Source organism: Canis aureus, chromosome 14 (assembly GCF_053574225.1).
Source record: "Canis aureus isolate CA01 chromosome 14, VMU_Caureus_v.1.0, whole genome shotgun sequence".
NCBI lineage: Eukaryota > Metazoa > Chordata > Mammalia > Carnivora > Canidae > Canis > Canis aureus.
Window position 1 is genome coordinate 5,696,727 of NC_135624.1, and position 17,251 is coordinate 5,713,977.

At 51.5% G+C, this 17,251-nt stretch overlaps 1 long non-coding RNA gene across 1 annotated transcript in view; it reads left to right on the forward strand.

The window, feature by feature from the left end:
- The window catches only part of LOC144283094 (uncharacterized), a 107,677-nt gene extending 95,815 nt beyond the window's left edge, over nucleotides 1–11,862 (forward strand). The window contains exon 7 of the long non-coding RNA XR_013351424.1: nucleotides 10,515–11,862. This is a non-coding gene — a long non-coding RNA (uncharacterized LOC144283094). The remainder of the gene's footprint in view (nucleotides 1–10,514) is intronic.
- The last annotated feature ends 5,389 nt before the right edge of the window (nucleotides 11,863–17,251 follow it).

Consider the following 17,251-nt stretch of genomic DNA (forward strand, 5'->3'; position numbering starts at 1 on the left):
GGACCCACGTGGGCACCACTGATGACTTCCTGGGCCTATTGGCCACTGCCTGGGTTTTCCAAATGGGGGTGCACTGGCAAAGATCAGAGAGTGGAAGCATGAGATCAGGATATATTCCCCCAAGTTCCTTCCCTGAACCAATGCCAAGGATATGCTGCAGGCTGTAGACTGTGTCCTTCTAGCAAATTCCACAGCTCCTGTTTGGAGGCCCTGTCCAGGCAGCCATCATCCCCTCTGTATACCCCCCTCATTCCCCATCAAGTGTAGTGCTATAAAGTTTCTCGCTTTGGTCAACCCCCGGGTTCTGTGTGATCGCTTATTTGTTTCTGGGAATTCTCCCCATAACTTTGTAAATTGCTCATTTTGAGTGTACCATCTGTTTCCAGCAGGGATCTTGACTAATACACAAGTGTGTGTGTGTGTGTGCGTGCGTGTGCATGCGTGCATGCGTGTGTGTGTGTTTAAGCTACTATCAAGAGAAATAGTTTTCTTCCAAATATCCTATAGTTATATCTAAACGTTCTATTTTGTTCTATAAATACGCAGCCAGTATGTAACATACATCTCAGTCCACAATTACAGGTACCAAATACTTTTGTCATTTTCTATAGCTCGATTTAATATCTATTTTGCATCTCCATCCCACTGGGGTGGCAAAACATAGGGTCGCCCAGTGTGGGATTTACTCCTCCACCTCTTTCCCCAGTCTGGTATCTGAGTAATGGAGAGTCTCCTGCTATCGAGGTGCTGCTGGTCGGTGGGATGTCATCTGGCCACGTGGGCAGCTGCCAGGCCACCCCGTGCCCCGCTTTGTTCTCGGTCAGCAATTCAAGAGGTTTGGTGAGCCTTCTACTTCTATGCTATCCACACATTTCTATGCGGTTTTTGTGTTACTCTGGGGCATGGGAAAGTCTGGGAGGCTGCGTAAGCCCCACCTGTCAGGTCAGGCGTGCAGCCACTTTTTCTCTAGTCTTGCCACTTCCTCGGGGCGCTGCCAGGGAAGCATAACACCAGTCCCACTGCTGCTTTCACTCTGGCTTTCCACAGCATATCTCAGAGTCTCCCCGGGTCTCAGCCTGTGGTCTCTTGGGGACCCACCAATGCCCGCCCTTAAATTGTTTCTCTTGCAGGGTTATTTCCCCTCCAGCCAAGGAAACTTATTTTCTAGTCTGTATTGTGGGGAAGCTTCCTCATTGCCTATTCTCCTAAATACTCGGCTTAATAGATGCTCAAGCTATGTAGGTTCATCTGTAAGGCTAATTTGGTAGTAATTATGAAGTTGGTACAAAACATAATCACTTCAGAAAAGTTCAGCATTAAAAAAAAGAAAAGTTCAGCATTGTGACGGGTGTGTAGAGGATGTTAGATTCATTCTATCCTAATTTTCTCTTTCACACACTGTACACAATCATGTGCATTTAAAACTTTGGGGAGGGACGCCTGGGTGGCTCAGTGGTTGACCATCTGCCTTTCGCCTAAGGCATGATCCCGGGGTCCCAGGATCGAGTCCCATATCGAAGTTACTGCTTCTCCCTCTGCCTGTGTCTCTGACTCTCTGTGTGTCTCTCAGGAATAAAATCTTAAAAAAAATAAATAATAAAACTTTGGGGAGAACAGGCTTCAGGCAGGCATATGGCACTTTTTAATGAAAGACAATACTGTACTCTTACAAGGGAAAATCCTGTACATTCCTTTTCTTTCAAAGTAGTTTAATGCAAGTTTTCCAATTTGGGTATGTACAAAAGTTTCACAAATTAGAACTTCTTAAAGTCACTTATTTGGAGAGAAACTGCTAGGCCTGCAGATATAATTTTCTGCCACTAGATGTCTCTGAGTCTTAAAGTAGCACAGCAATGAGGTTTGTGTCTATTTATATACACACAGCACCTACCTCCCAGTTAGAGTTTCATAATCCTCTTATGTAATGCTGGGTCCTCAGCTACAGTTAATCATCAGTTGGGAAATGGGTGGGGGAAGGGTGTCCCAAGGGCTGTATGCCCCCACGACAGGGCCAGAAATGCTGAGAGAAGGGTCTGTTCTTGTGTGACCACACAGAACCTCCCGGTTCTGAAATTTGCCCATGCCCTGGGCAGGGAAGGCATGGGCAGGGAAAACAGAGCTGCCTGTGACATGTGACCAGCTGGATGCAAAGACCAAATCATCCTTTCTTACAGATTGGAACCAGCAGAGGAGCTAGTGGGCTGAGTAACAGCTCAGCCCTGCATCTGTCCCCTGGCTGCAGGCGCCACTTAAAACCCTCCCACCCGCCACACCTGCCCCCCATCTGCTGGGGGACCAGGGAACCCCACAGCCAGCAAATGCCACAGAATTCTCTCCAGACTCCTATACATATTGTCAAGGCATCTCACCAATCTGTTTTCTATGGTACTTTCCTTTTTTTTTTTTTTTTTTTAAGATTTTGCCTATTTATTCATGAGAGACACAGAGAGAGGGGCAGAGACATAGGCAGAGGGAGAAGCAGGCTCCCTGCAGGGAGCTCGATGTGGGACTCGATCCTGGGACCCCAGGATCACGACCTGAGCCAAAGGCAGGTGCTCAACTGCTGAGCCACCGAAGCATCCTCTCTATGGTGCTTTCCTGCACGTGTCTGTCTGCCAGCCTGGACAGACACTCCCGGAGGGTACAGACTGCTCCTGTTCATCTTTGCAGCCCCTACAGCACCACGTCCAGTGCTTTCTATGAAGGTATATAGTGGATGTCTGTTGCAGCCAATGCATGATCATGGATGATGTGAGAAGGCTGATGAAATTATTCACCACGGATGAGATTTTGAACCTTAAAAAAAATAGCTCAAGTCCTCCAATAACAGAAATCACCTTAAATGAATGCCCACCCCAATGGTTATTTGGAAGCTGATTTATGCAGCTCTTTAAAGCCTATCATTTCAGTGCAAGAGTTAAACGTGTGTACTGTATAGTAAGAATCCCTGGGGTGAACCTGAGCCCCAATATCTATTAGTTCTGTGACCTTGTGGCAGGAGACAGGTAATCTCTGGCTCAGTTATGAACAATCACAGTATTCATTCCATAGATTTGTGAAGATTCAGTAAGTTAATTTTCATCACCTGCTTCACATAGCTCCTGGCACACCGTCATGGCTCAATAATGGTTAAAAGCTGGGGACCAAAGTGACAATGCCTCCAGTTCAAACCCTTCTCTGTTTAATTTAGACAGGTTACATAAACTCTCCAGGCCTCAGTTCTCTAGTCTGTAAAGTGGGGATAATGCTACTTAGTTCATAGGGGGAATAAGTGACGTAAGCTACCAACCCACGTTAGCTAATATCAGCATCACACTTCAGTCCTTACAACATTAAGCAAACAGCTCAAGGACAGAGTGGTCAAGAGATCAGGCGTCGGTCATGACAACACATTCACAATATTGGCAACTCCTCATTTTTCTTTAACTCCTTACTTTTGTATGATTTTGTAAAGCAGTTTATATTTATTATTTTACTTGGATCCTAAAGCCCTTCTGGCTCATTTTAATCCAGAGGATGCTGATAATTAGTAAAACAAATGGTTTCAGGCTTCCTTGTTCCATCAGAGGACAAGGAAAGCCAAGAATGAAGGTAGTTGGGCAAAGGAGAGAAGGAAGGAAGGAAGGAAGGAAGGAAGGAAGGAAGGAAGGAAGGAAAGAAGGAGAGGTGACGAGTCGTAAGCTCTATCCTTCAGCGGTGGCTCCTACCCTGTTCCAGTTGGTGGAATTGTTCATGGCTCTTTTGAAAACACAGTGGGAGCTGTGAATAGTCACCCAGAAAACTGTACATGAACACAACATTTTCACAGCATTTGCACAGGGTCAGACTGCGATCTGGTGCAAGCGATCATTTGCGTCCCTTTCCAATTAATTTCTTAACAAATGCTTATTTAATATTTACTACTAGTGGCAGAGAGAAGCTAATTTTGTATTCATAAAACTCATGCTTCTCTTTGTGCTTGAGATTAGAATTTATCACATACACACAGTTTTCTGAACCTCTGAACTTCTTTTTTTTTTTGTAAGATTTATTTATTTATTCATGAGAGATACAGACTGACAGAGAGGCAGAAACACAGGCAGAGAGAGTAGCAGGCTCGTCCCAGGAGCCCGATGCGGGATTCGATCCCAGATCCTGGGATCACGACCTGGGCCGAAGACAGGCACCCAACTGCTGAGCCACCCAGGTGTCCCACCTCTGAACTTCTTTAAATGTTAAATAAGTGACGAATTTCTGGCAGTCAGCACAGCTCCATGAAATACGCCATTGGCTGTGAACATTAGGCAGCTGTCCCCTGGCTGGGCACCATGCAAAAATACTCAACAAAAAGGATTCCAATGAGGGATGTTCTCTTTGTTTGCTTGAGGCTGAGAGCAAGGGCAGCTCAAGTGTTTCCGCTCAGGCACCCTAGTTAGCAGGTACCATCTTTCTGATTTATCCTCATGCTGTCTGGGGGCACTTTACAGACGAACACCTCAGCACCGGCTCACCTACCCATCCTTTAATACAGAGTACGGTTCAGGGCCCAGGTGAAGACCCATGGGCTGAACAGTCAGGTTTAAACACCAAGGAGCTCAAGGAGCTCAAGGAGCTCTTCCTATATGCAAATGCCTCACTCCTCACCTGATGTTCAAGGTGATGGCATTAGGGGTGTGAGGGGGAAACAATAGGAAAATTGTGACTCTACCTGCAAGCCAAGGAGAGGGGATTCATTATGCCTCCATTGGAGGCTTTGAGAAGGCGACTCAGGTCTCAGCTGACTCAGGACAGCTGAGAAGCCGGCTGTTCCCGGGCTTCCACACTTTGCCTGCAGTGCTGACATCCCTGAACGCAGGTCTGAGCCACCCCCTCTGCCAGTCTGGGCAGTGTCTCTGGTTTAGATACTAGGTCGGGGCACAGGCTGTTTAGGGCCCAGGGAGAGCATGCTGGGGGAGCTGAGGGGCATACTTTTAAGTCACGTCTTGGGAGACGAGCACAGGAAGCAACTGGTAGACCTCGGGCCAGGCTGGAGAGGACAGTGGCGGGGAGGCAGGTTAGCTGAGAGAGCTGGGGTTGGGGGTGGGGGTGAGTTTTCTCATCAGCTTTCACAGCCAGGAATCCACAGGTCTAACATGACCAAGATTTGGTTCATCCCCAGCGCACAGGGTGCTGCTAGTCAGCAAGTTCACGCTGCAGTGAACGCTTTGTGTAGGCCATCAGATCAGCGTCAGAGGGCCGGGGCCTCCCGGCTGTCTGGCTTCGGGCGTCCAGGTGGTTTTGCTGATGCTGACCAACTCGGCGATGGGGCGGCCAGAAAAGAAGGGCCTCCAGGCTGCTCCCTGGCCGGGTGGGCAGCAGGATTTGTCTGTACTGGGACAGTGACACACCTCAGTGGAGAAGGCAATGCTCAGTAAAGCAGAGGCCCTCCCCGCAGGTACCTGCTTCGTCTGGGAACTTGCAAGAGATGCACATGCTCAGGCCCACGCAGGCGCACTGAAGCAGAAGCTCTGGGGTTGCGGTGTGGTGTACTAGTCCTCCCAGGGGATTCTGATGCACTCCAGTTTGGGAATCACTGAGATGGGCCCCACAGTCATGTCCTACCTAGCCTGCCTCCTCCATGTGCCTTGGGGGCTCCTGTGGGCAGGCAAGGATCTAGTTGTGCAATTGCAAGATTCCCCCCAAATCACACAGCTACCCAGCTTTCACTGTTGGGGATCAGCACAGGCCAAAAGGTTATCTCTTCACCCTGCCCTGCCCACAGCAGCCACGGGTGGTGGGACTCAGGAGTGTAAGTGGGAAGGCTGTGTGCCTGAGGCGTACGCTGGTCTCAGCTCCAGGAGCTGAGGAGACTGGGTGACCCTGCACTCGTCCAGGTCCTCAAGGAAGATGTGGCCAAGGGGCTTCTGGGCAGGAAGGTGGGGTTACAAATGCAGGCAGGAAAACCTGCTTCCCTCACCCCTTCCGGTGGCCCACTTAATCCGAGATAAAGGAACAGGGAAGGTGGCCTGACATTTCTGTGACTTCCTGGTGGCTGAGGCAGGATTAATGTTCCCTGCTAAAGACCCCAGGCTTTGACTAGCCATGGGGCACCCTGTGCTTTCGCCTAGAGCCAGGGGAGCAGTACAGGGGCAGAGCAGACTTTATCAGCTCCAAGATGCAGAAGCAGTCTGTCGGACTACACCCAGCAGAGGTGACTCAGCCCCCAGGAGTCCAAGAGCCTAGAGAGACAGAGGAGCACAGAGGTCGCACCTGCACCTCCTCCGGAGGGCCCACATCACTCAGAGGGCAGGACCTGCAGTCATGATGCTCCAGCAGAGGAACCAAATGAGCACAGAATGCAGAGTGTCTGAGCAGTTGGTCTTCATCCTGACCCTCTATTTACCGGAACAGATTCCTTAGCAGCATTTCCATCGGGAGAGTTCAAAATAAAAACAACCAGGAAAACAATTCCCAAAACAAAGTTCTACAGCTTACCAGTTTTCACTTTTAAGTGTCCATTTGGCTAGAGGGCAATACTGTCTTTGCAGAGTGGGATGGTGGAGCATCCAAACCCTGGAGTCAGGCTATCCGCGTTTGAAGCCCAGCTCTGCCATCCACCGGCGGCGAGACCTTAGTTCACTAACCTCTCTGGTCTGTTTCTCGCTCTGTAAAACAGGGTTGTTAATAATAGCCGCCCCCCAGGGGCATCATAAAAATGAAATGAGTAAATATTCATAAGATGCTTAGAAAAGTAGTGGGATCCCTGGGAGGCCCAGCAGTTTAGCGCCTGCCTTCGGCGGCCCAGGGCGTGATCCTGGGGTCCCAGGATGGAGTCCCGAGTCGGGATCCCCGCAGGGAGCCTGCTTCTCCCTCTGCCTCTCCTCTGCTTCTCCTCTGCCTCGGTCTCCCTGTGTTTCTCATGAATGAATAAATAAAATCTTTAAAAAAAGATGCTTAGAAAAGTAGCTGGCACATAGCGGTGTGTGCGTGTTAGAGGACTGTTAAGCGCAGTATGTGAGTTTTAAGTAAGGTTTCAAGGGAGTCATGGTGGCCTTCCGAGGCGTCCGCAAGGCTGGGCTGAACTACATTTCCCAGGACTTCCTTGGCTGCGTGCTCTGCTTAGAGCGGCCACGAGGGAGAGTCTGCAGCAAGGACCCGGGCTGCAGCGCCCCGCCCCGCCCCGCCCCGCCTCCCCCCGCCTCCCCCCGCCTCCCCCCGCCCCGCTTCGTCTCCCCCCGCCCCGCCGCCGCCGCCCGCGTCCGTGACCTCCCGACGCCTGCCTCGGGACTTCAGGCTGGTCGGGAAGTTCCCAAATCAGAGCGCTCGGAAAACGGGGCAGAAAGGGATCACGTGAGGAGAAATAATGTCCTCGGGCTGAAGGGCATAAATCGTCACAGCAGAATGTTCGTGATGCGCCAAGGACCGCTTCTGCCGGGCCAGTGCCGGGGGGGGAGGGGCGGTGGGGCAGCCCCGAGAAGGGCGGCCCGCCCGGCGGCGACAGCCAGGCCGGTTCGCGAACAGGGGACGAGCGCGCCACACCACGTGCTCCGTCCCGGCTTGGAAGAACCCGGGATTCCGCGGCCGCACGCGGGCCGAGCGCAGGCCCCGCCCCCGCCCCCCGGTCCCCGCCCCCCCGCCCCCCGGGTCCCCGGGTCCCCGGGTCCCCGTCGCCGGGCCCGCGCCGCCAGACCAGCAGCCGCACCGGCCGCGGCGCGGGCAGCCACGCTCTGGGGGACGTGGCGGGAACGTGGACCCCGAGGCAGCGCGGCCGGCGGACCCGCCCCGCGGGGACCGTGTGACACGGTGAACGCCCACGCGAGGGGGAGACACGGCGGGAGGCCGCTGACCTTCCGACCTCCGGGCCGCAGCAGCCCCGGGGGCGACCCCGGGTAACCCGAGGGGGGCAGGGGCGAGGGGCGCCCGGCACGGTCGCGGGGAGCGCAGGGGGAGGCGCCGGGCGGCGGTGGCAGCGTCGGCTGCACCAAAGGTTTGAAGCTTTGACTCCGCGATTCCACCGCCGGAATCCACTCCGCAGAAGCGCTCGCAGCCTCATCGTCCGCCAGGCGGGGCCCCGGGGCCGCAGCGGCTCCGACCCCCCACCCCCGGCGCTGCGGGAGGCCCACCCCACCTCCACCCCCACCCCACCTCCACCCCATCCCCACCTCCACCCCATCCCCACCCCACTCCACCCCCACCCCACCTCCACCCCACTCCACCCCCACCTCCACCCCACCTCCACCCCATCCCCACCCCACCTCCACCCCATCCCCACCCCACCTCCACCCCATCCCCACCCCACCTCCACCCCCACCCCACCTCCACCCCATCCCCACCCCACCTCCACCCCCACCCCACCTCCACCCCCACCCCACCTCCACCCCACCCCCACCCCACCTCCACCCCATCCCCACCCCACCTCCACCCCATCCCCACCCCACCTCCACCCCCACCCCACCTCCACCCCACCCCCACCCCACCTCCACCCCATCCCCACCCCACCTCCACCCCCGCGCCGGCCGAGCCTCCGCGGACGCGGCCTTCCCTCCAGACGCCCGCCCCGGAATCGGGAGCCGCTTGCCTTCTCTTCCCAGGCTAGTCTACTTTTACATACAGTGTTCCTTTCAGAACAGGGCTCGGGCCCCCCGTCGAGCCCTTTTACTCCAGAGTGGACACCATCGGTTGCCTTAGCTCCCCCGGGACCGCGGCCAGACGCGGCCGCTCGGCTCCCCCGCGGCACTGCCCTCCGTCCCGGGAGAGCCGTCAGAGGGGTCAGCAGCCTCGGCTTTGGAGGACAAACATCCTCTGTGTACCAGCCTTAGTCATCTGAACTCGCCCACACTTGTCACTCTGTCACCCAAGTCAAAATAAAGCACTTCTAGTTCAAGTCGCCTCTTCCGGAGGGAGATGTCTATTTGATCCCCCAATGAGACCTGTGATTCAGCTGAGAGCCGACTCTGCTCTGTGAATGTTTCGTGGCACTCGGTGTTAGGCAGCCTGCCTCTCTCTCCTCCTTGGGATCCAGTGCCAAGTGTTGAAGATGTGGTCGCGTGCAGTTTTAATGGGACAGGGTGGCAGCGTCACCTCCTCTTCCTGGCTCCCCCGGCCCAGGAGAAAGGGCAGGGCTAGCGCTGGCTTCCTAGGCCCGGAAACACGCTCTCGGTCCCAGGCTACGGCCTCCCGCCCCCCAGGCCTCTGGTCCAAGCTGCCTTGGGGTATTGCCCACCCATGAAGCTGCTTTCCTAAGTTTACTCATAGGAAGGGGAACCGGTGGGGGGAAAGGGCTCTTCATGGAACGCAGATCAAACGGAAGGGCCTGCAGAGCCTAGGTCTGCACACACCTTTCTATGGCTGATGGGGAGAATGTGGACACCTGCAATTCCTCTTCTCTGGTTATCTGTTGTTCACTGCAAGCTGCCCCTTCCTCTGACAAAGCATGTTCCTTAAGGGCACCTGGGTAGCTCAGGGCGTGATCCTGGGGTCCCGGGATCGAGTCCCACATCGGGCTCCCTACATGGAGCCTGCTTCTCCCTCTGCCTGTGTCTCTGCTCCTCTCTCTGCATCTCTCATGAATAAATAAATTCATCTTTAAAAAAGATTTTAAAAATTAAAATCTTTAAAAGAATCAACATATTCCTTAATCAATGCCATGTGAACTGTGGCATTGACCCCAATCCCTGGTGCAGGACAAGTAGGATCAGGAAAGACACAGCCTGCTTGGCACTGCATGATGCCTGCAGTCACGAGAGCGGGCCTGCTAGCAGGGCAGGGCTTCCCGGGGTCGCACAGGGACTTGACAGCACCCAGCAACATGCAGGTGCACCGGGCCACGCAGCAGACAGTCCTACAGATCTCTCCTCCTATGCCTGCTCCCCTCTGAAGGTCAGAAAGCAGATCTTATGACCCCTGATTTATACAGGGGCAGCCTGAGGTACAGAGGTTAAGTGCCTTATCCCGGGTCCTGGTCATTAAGCGATGAGACTGGGATTGAAATCCAAAGTTATCTGACTGTAAAGTCTTACTGCTTTATTCCATGTGCTCGCTGCCTTACTGAACAAATGTGGCCGGGCAACTACCAAGGATCCTTGACACCTTTTAAGGACTTCAAGGCTATGAGGAAGGAAAAAAGAGCCAAAAGGCGTTTCTTCTCAGAAAGCTGGGGGGAATATGCATGCCCTCTGGAGCTAGAAAATGAATGTGTGAGTGGGTATATGAATGTGCTCGCCGTATTACAAACAGAGCCACCCACCACTGCTTCCTCGTGAGTTTTCTCTTCCTTCCTACCCTGTGGCCCACCTCCGCCATCCCCATGGGGTGCCTGCTCCCTTTCTTGGGCAGCATGTTGAGGGAGCCCCGAAGTGTGCACCCTGAGTCCCAAGACAAGTCAGACCCTCAGGAGCTCCGGGTGCCTCTTCTCTAGGGGAATGAGAGGCACACGTCCAGAGGTGTTGTGAGGCCCAGAGGTCAGGCGCCTGCAAACAGCCTGGTGAGCATGCGGCGTGGCCTCCGGAGGATGACTTTGGGACGATTATGGTTTGTGGTTCTCCATCTCTCCACAGAGACCCGGCAGAGACCTGGCTCTGCCACAGGGACACTGGACGGACAGGCCCGGCCCCTGCCTCTCAGGTGTGAAAGCGCCCCACGGTGTGCGTCCCTTCTCTCCTGGTCACCCCTCCCATGCTGACGCTGCTAAATCATCCCCAGCAACGAGAATGTCACAGACAACTCCGAACTGCAAAAAGGGAAGTTTATTCTACTGAACATAATTTGGTTCATATCCTCATTTCTGGTCTGAGAGTCCAATTCACCCCCACCTTAATGACGTTTTCCTCCCCACCAGCTAGTAGACATTGACCTCCATCCTCAGAGACAGGGAAGCTGCTCTTCAGCACCGCCCCCTTCCCCACATTTTCCTTACTCTGTGGTTTGTGCCAGGGCTTGGCATATTTTGTCTACAAAGGGCCAGATATGAAATACTGCTTTTGTGGAACATTCTGTCACTGTGGCAACTGCTTGACTCTGCTGCTGAAGGAGAGCAGTGCGTACGATGTGTAAATGAGTAGGAGCAGCTATGCTCCAATAAATTTATGTAGGTGGCAGGCTCTAGTTTGCCAACCCTTGGTTTATGGTATAAACCCTTTGATCTCAGTCTTGGAGACTTCAGCTTCTCCTACTTAGAACCAGGGTTTGGAATCCACAGGACCCTTGTCTCCCTCAAGCCCTGGTCCTCGCATCTTTAAGCCCAGGCTTTAAGGTTATTGCTTCTCTACTGGGATTTAAGAATGCCTCCTTAAAAATCAGAGGACAAGAATTTGGCGCCCGGTCCTGCCAGGATGTGCCCCATCTGCCCTGAATTCTGCTACCCTAGTGGGGCAGAGGGTCCCTGGCATAAGGCTGCATGCCGGGCGAGAACAATTCCTGGTCTCTCAGCTCTTAGCCCACTATTGCCCTGGTTCTCAAAGTGTGGTCCACAGACCAGCAGCAACAGCATCCCCTGGGGACTTGTTAGAAATGCAATCATTTCCTTCCCAACGCACACCTACTGATCAGAAGCTGCGTGGGGCTGGTGGTGAGCGATTCTCCACTCCCTCCAGGTAATCACGATGCACCGTGAGGTTTGTGAGCCCCGCACCACAGCTCTGCATCCTACACCTTGTTTTTTTCTTGCCTTTATAAATTTGTTCATGCTATTTCCTCCTCCCAGATGCTTCTCATGTGTCTCTGCCACCCTCCTTCGAACCATTCTACCTCTAAAATTCATCTAAATATTGTGTAGTGACTGTGATACGTCACAAAGTGTCTCCCTTGTTATTTACTTCTTTTCCTTTATACTTTATGCATGTTAATGCTTTGCCTTTGTAATGGACCAAGAAGCATCTTGCAAATAAAAATCATATCTTAAACATCTTTGCAGCTCTCGCACTACCTAGGAAACTTCCTATCTCTGGTCAGTTTCCTAGAAAGTATTTTGAAAAAGGATTTCAGAGCTTCTGATTTATTTATTTATTTATTTATTTATTTATTTATTTATTTATTTATTTTGAGGCAGTGCCCTAAGGGAAAACATTGGGGAAGACAGGACACAGAGAAGGAAAAAGCACTAAGCAAGGATATGGTTCAGGTCAGTGCTAGCCATGATTTCAAGGAGCATAAACCATAGCCCATCGAAGTCAAGGGGTTGGTAACTTATATGCTTGACAGTCAGCCATGGATCATGGGCCACCCTGAGTGTGCCACTTCCTGGGTGATGAGGTGCCTGTTGGTCGAGGACACTTCTCCAGAGAGGGTGGCAGCTGTAAGCCATTTGCAGCCACCACACATAGCTGCTGTGGGACGAGCACCTGGACCCAGGCAAGGGGGATATGGGCAGGACTATAATACTAGCCTTGTCTTCCGCAAAACAAATGTTCAATAAATGTTTGTGATGGATTGACCCCTTCTACATAAAAGAGACTACCACTGTAAAAGCTACCGCTGTGGAAGTTCTCTCACTTGTCCTCATAAAGCATTTTGTGGACATACGTTTTTGAGGAACACCAGACTCACTCTGTGAACTGGAACAGGAATGGCCCAGAGTCCATGCCTCCCTACAGACAGCGGTGAGTAGGAGCACAGGGGTGCGTAGAAAGAGCAAAGGGAGCATCTGGAACCATTGAGAGACAGGAGGAAAAGTTACAGCCCAAGTACCACAGCCCTTCTTGAATAAGTGCAATTTTTGTGTTTCATCTGGAGTATGAATCATTTCCCACTTTCTTCCCCTCAGCCTTCCGAAGTCCAAGTTAACCAGGATCTCCAGATGGCTCACCCACGATCAGGTCTCCTTTGATTGTTCTAGGAGGATTAATTAGTCACCACCATGAGTACCAAGTCCAAATCAAGAGGCAATATGGCAGAAAAAGAGAGAGGGAGGGAGATCTCGCCTGCCAATGAGAAGGCACAGAAGACTACAGAAGGCACCTGGATTACACAGATGGCGTTGCCATTCAGGAGCTCTTCTCAGAAATGCCAATGTAGGTTGGACCAGGTGTGCTGCACAGTCCAACCTGATGATTCATGGTCCTGGCCGCACCAGAACCACCTGTGGAGCCTTAAAACATACCGATGCCCAGGCCTTGCCTGGGACACTGATGTAAGTGGTGCATCAGACCTGATTTCAAGATTTCTTTTTTTTTAAAGCTCCCTGGATGATTTCAGTGAGCACATAGTGCTGAAAAATGCTATTGTAGTGTCTATTTGTTCAAACTGCTGTCAAGATTTACAGCTTTTCCCCCAAGTATTTCTTATCATCTGCCCAGTCCTGTATTGGTCTCTACAAAAAAAAAAAAAAACAACAAAGAAATATGAAACTGGAAGGAACAAAGGATCTAGGTAGTCAAACGGTTTGGGCCCAACTTTGCCACTCTTCCCAGCTGTGTGACTTTGGGGAAGTCACTTAAGTCCCTTGGCTCTCAGTTTCCACACCCCTAAAGAGCTAGGGAAAGGGCCCAGAGGTACGAAAATGAGAAAACCTGGGGTTTACTTGTTCCTCAGCTCTTAAACCATCTGAGCCCTCATCAAGAACTATGAACTATTTCCAGAATTTTCCTTCCTGTTGGAGCAGTGACATGCATTTATTTCTAAAGCTTCTCTTGATAATTCAGTGATTTACTAGAGTCTACTCCTGATAACTCCACAGCTCTGATTCTTCTTCCTCTGCCTCTTTGCTCATGTTATTATGCCCTCCTCATGGGACCTCCACCTTCCCAACCACTGCCCATCCCTTAAATGTCAAGGCAAGTCCCTCCTCCCCTAAACCAATTTTGGGGATTAAATCCTTTGTCTTTTTTAAGATTTTATTTATTTATTTGAGACAGAGAGAGAGAGAGAGAGAGAGAGAGAGAGAGTACAAGCAGGGGGTTGGGAAAGAGGGAGAGGGAGAAGCAGGCTCCCTGCTGAACAGGGAGCCCAAAGCAGGGGCTCCATCCCAGGACCCTGGGATCATGACCTGAGGTGAAGGCAGACGCTTAACTGATTAACCAGCTAAGCCACCCTGGCGCCCCTTGGGGATTAATTCCTATCACACCTACTTCCCCCTCATCTTAGTAGCTCATTGTCCCCCACTGCCACAAGTGTTATTTTCTCCTCTACACAGACTCCTTAAGGGTCCTAAGGACAGGTGTTCTCACCCTTCTATCACTCTCTGCCAATTATGGAACATGTCCAATGTGCTGGGCACTGGCTAGGTGCTTCACTTCTGTTATTTCTAATCCTCAGAGCAACCTGTAACAGAGGCTGTCCACACTGCACAAAGGAATGGAGGCTCTAGAAGACCACATAAGCTTATCTGAGATCCTAGTGTAGGATCAGGGCTCAGCCCCAGATCTGTCTGGGTCCCAAACCCATACTTGCTCCACCACTTGATGCTGCCCCTGCAGTAGAACATTTCTCAAATGATGAAGATTTAAATATCCATGAGGAGGGGCACCTGGGCAGCTCAGTAGTTGAGCATCTGCCTTCGGCTCAGGGCATGATCCTGGGGTCCCGTGATGGAATCCTGCCTCAGGTTCCTTGCATGGAGCCCGCTTCTCCCTCTGCCTGTGTCTCTGCCTCTCCGTGCGTGTGTGTCTCTCATGAGTAAATAAATAAAATCTTTAAAAATGAATAAGTAGGGCAGCTCAGGTGGCTCAGCGGTTTAGCGCAGCCTTCAGCCCAGGGCCTGATCCTGGAGACCCGGGATAGAGTCCCACGTCGGGCTCCCTGCATGGAGCCTGCTTCTCCCTCTGCCTGACACTCTCTTACTCTCTCTCTCTCTCATGAATAAATAAATAAAATCTTTTTAAAAAATTAAATAAATAAATAACCATGAGGAAATATAAGTAATACCTGTATACATGACAGCTTGAAGGAAAAACAGGGAAATCTCTTTGGTATCTCCTCTGAACAGGAGATTGTCACACCGACCCAGCGCCAGCCTGCACATTTGCCTGAGGTATTTGCCAATAAAGCTTGCAGATTATGTCCAGACTGACACAGCCACTGAGCTGACATAGAGATTCTAAGTTCCTTGAGGGGGTGACATTACGAAGCAGCAAGAGAACAGGACTAAAATGAAGAGTCCTGGGTTCTAATCCCATCCACCTGTGCTATGAACTTGTGTGACCTTGAATAAATCCTACAACCTCTCCGGACTTCCATTTTCCTGAGGACAAAAGGAAGGGGTGAAGCTACATTAACAGTTTCAGACCTGGTTTTGAGAGGCAGAACCTTTGTGGTGGAGGCATCCTGATTGAAGGATGGGAAGACAAGGAGCCCCATATCCTTAGGGACCCCACTTCTCCTTCCAGGAAATCCCAGAGGTGACGCCAGGGACCTGTTTGAAATCCACTGCACTAGAAGATGTACCAGAAAGGCCTGCGGTCCTATCTCTCACTTGCTCCAGACAACCCCTTCAAGCAGTATTTTCTGCACTTGGGTGCTTACTGAATACTTTCAGTTGATAAGTGGAAATTGCTCCTGGATAATGTCCACCAGGCACATTTTCCTCCTAAGTACACTGCTACTTCCTCCTCCCTGATTTCTCCCCGCATCCTGTCATTGATTAGTGCTACTTGGCAACTTTGTCTTAATTTCCAAACCTCTCTGCCAAATTCTTCTTTCCTCCTAGGATGAGCTGGCTTGAGGGCAATGATGCCTATGTCCATTGGGGATTCTAAAAAGAAGGGACTCCCAAAGTATACATTTTTGCGATTCCCATGACCCTTCTCTACCAGAAGCCCTTGGGCCACCTCCCTCAGCCCTGAAGTGGAAGAGTACTATTTACTCTATCAGTTAAGCCTGCTTCGAACTCCATTAAAGGAGGAGGAGACAAGTGTTTCCTGATCAATGATCCCTTTATTAAACTTTTATACCTTGCAAGCTGCTATGGGACCTAAATCAAAATCAGGAGGTTATGGCTACAGGGAGAAATAAAGGATTGTCTCCAACTCTTCTGTATCAGTTTGAGTCTTCTCAGAGGGAGATACCAAAATGGATTAGGGGTACCTGGGCCGCTCAGGTGGTTAAGTGTCTGCCTTCGGCTCAGGTCACAATCTCAGGGTCCTGGGATTGAGCTCCCTGCTCAGCAGGGAGTCTGTTTCTCCCTCTGCTCCTCTCCCCTGCTCATGAGCGCGCTCTCTCTCTCTCTCTCTCTCTCTCTTTCTCTCAGATAAATAAATAAGGGTGCCTGGATAGCTCAGGTCATGATCCCAGAGTCCCTGGATCCAGCCAGCTTTGGGCTCCCTGCTCTGTGGGGAGTCTGCTTCTCCTTCTCCCTCTGCTCCTCCTCCCCACCCTGCTCATGCTCTCTCTCATTCATTCTCTCTGAAATGAATAAATAAAATCTTTAAAAAAATAAACAAAATCTTTAAAAAATGAATACAATGGGATTAGATGCACCAGCAGCATATTACAGGAAATATCTGTAAAGGATAAAGGGGAGGGATAAGGAGTAAGCCGGGGAGGCTTCAGACCAGGCACAGGTCTGACACCTGAGAAAGCACAGCGGGAGGAAGAGTAGAGACACAATACCTTTAGACTGCAGTGCAGTCTTGGCCGGGCAATGAGGAGCTCCCAAGCAAGGTGGCCCTCTGGGCAGGCATGCCCAACTCCACAATCTCGGTCATGCTCATCACTACATGGGAACAGCCCTGTCAAAGTGTGCTCCTGGAGTGAGCACCATGGTGGGGACAAGAAAGGGCAGCTGGAAGCTGTCAGTGATCTTAAGCACCTCACGGTTCTTTTGAAAGCAAAAGAGAGGGGAACACACTTGGCTGCCACACCCACACTCTTGATTCAATTGATTTCACCCAAATGACACCCCCCCCAAATTATAGCACCCTTGTCAAGGGGGATACAGACTCTGTTGGATGGTAGCCCATTTGCTGTCTCTGGGCATAGTCAGAGATGATTAGGTGGCAGGATCTGAGGACCTGGAAGTGTCCGATTCTCTCAAAACATCCCCAATCGTCACCAGATCTGCTCTTGGACCTTTAAGCCATCATGTTGGGTGAAGTCCCTTTTGCAGTGTGGATATAATGATAGCATCTCCCAAACTGAAGAGCACATTTCAACTTAAATCCCTTGAAATTTGATTGCACCAGGACAGCAGCTCTGGAAAAAGCCTAGGAAAGTATCATTGTATCATTTCTCCCTCTTATGGAGGGGAAATTGAGGCTCAGAAAGGCTGAAGTGACTGGCCCAAAGTCACAGAGTTAGTAAATGACGAGGGCTGGATTAAGTGCAAAGTCCTGGCCCCCTTAACTCACTCAACAAATGTCTA